This window comes from Pteropus alecto, unplaced genomic scaffold (assembly GCF_000325575.1).
Source record: "Pteropus alecto unplaced genomic scaffold, ASM32557v1 scaffold13561, whole genome shotgun sequence".
Lineage (NCBI taxonomy): Eukaryota > Metazoa > Chordata > Mammalia > Chiroptera > Pteropodidae > Pteropus > Pteropus alecto.
In genome coordinates, this window is record NW_006431012.1 from 1 (window position 1) to 1,818 (window position 1,818).

The 1,818-nt window shown below is 33.4% G+C and overlaps 1 pseudogene; it reads left to right on the forward strand.

Moving 5' to 3' along the window:
• The first annotated feature begins 994 nt into the window (after window positions 1-994).
• LOC112485475 lies at window positions 995-1,112 on the forward strand (annotated as a pseudogene).
• Window positions 1,113-1,818: the final 706 nt, after the last annotated feature.

Genomic DNA, 1,818 nt, shown 5'->3' on the forward strand with positions numbered 1-1,818 from the left:
TCCCTAGAAAACTTAAATTTTGCTAATTCTTCCAATTCAACAACAACAAAAAAAACAAAGCAGCAACCTATTCAGGACTCTTATGAACCCCTTATTTTAATATGCCTTTCTAGACAACTCCCAACATCCTGTGTTCTTTCTTGTTATTTATTTTAACTTATCATAACTTATCAAAATTCTGAACTTTCTCTAATCTGATCTGATCTTTATTCTAAAATCCTTATTCCTATCCCAACCCAGTGTTGTGCCTCTTGAATCTTGGGTTCTCCTGCAAATTCCATTTTCATCCTCTTACTCACTTTTACTAAACCCTCTCTTCCCACCTTTCTAGTATAAAACACTCAATGCAGGATGATAAGATTGAGTACTGGGCTTAGAAACCTGAATTTAAATCTCATTTTCATCACTTACTCTGTCTAAATAAATCACTTTAATCTCTTTGAGTTTCAAATTTCCATTTAAACAACTTGGCCAGAATTTTAAACACAGGTTGAAGTACTAGGGGGTGTTTTGATTAATTATTCATTAAGATTCATGAACCTCCTAAAATTCTATGTGCTTTTGATTCTGTCTATAAAAAAAAGGGAGAATATTTAGCTGCCATAGTGAAAAAAAATAACAGAATCTAAGAAACACCAGGAAAAACAGAGAAAAGTAAAAAATCAAAGAAACTCATGGAACAAGAAAAAAAAACTAAGAAAAAAGAGAAAAAACTTTACGGAACTAGGAAAATGTACTACCCAGAAGGGAAAATCACACTGGAAAGTCAGTAAGTAAAGAAATCAATTAGAAATAACCTCTAAATGCATGCTGAATTTAATTGCCATAGCATAGTCTATACATAGATATTCTTCACTTACAAAAAAATAATTCATGGCAAGAACAGAAGATATTATTAAGCCTAAAAACACTTGTCTGAATAGGCCTTGCTCTGTGGCCATAGATAACTGAGATCTCCCCTAAACTCTTTGATGGTAAAATAAAGTTACTAGTTGTCTACGGCATGCCACCCTGAACGTGCCCGATCTCGTCTGATCTCGGAAACTAAGCAAGGTCGGGCCTGGTTAGTACTTGGATGGGAGATCACCTAGGAATACCAGGTGCTGTAGGTGTTAAAAAAAATAAACAAATAAATAAAAATAAGCTGGCAATATCTTTAAAAAGAATCAAGTTACTACTTACTGCTGCAACTGTCAAGTATATTAAGACAAATTTTGAATTAACTGGGCTTCTTAGGAAAACTCTAAATCTAAGTTAACACATAATGAAATTAGACTGTCTGAGTTGGTCTGACTTGATGTCAGTGCCGCATAGGGATTCATCAGTATAGGCTACGGAACTAGACAGGTCAAATCATCGGTCAGCCACTTGTTTACTATGGCATCATGGGTAAATTCATCAACCACAGTTGTCTAATTAATAAAAAGTAGGTTATAATAGCACAGCTACTTTGCAAAAGTATCGTGATGACTATGTAAGATAACATATGTTAAGCACGAAATATAGTGTCTAATCCAGAACAGAACACTCAACCAAAGTTAATTTCTTTTATGTGACATATAATTTTTAAAATCCTTAAAATCTTACCTGCTTAGAGTCTTCTTCAGAACTCTCACCTACTATTAAAGAAAAAAGATACATTTTAAATCAAGCATCGAAAAATACAGACCTATAAAAGTATCAGACTGATGCTGTGTTGAGTTATTCCTTTAGAACCACACCTGAATACTATAATAGAAGAAATATGAAGGATAATATTGGTAGGCAATTAATACCTTAAGAATTTTTACTTTCTCTCTCTCTCTCTCTCTCTCTCTC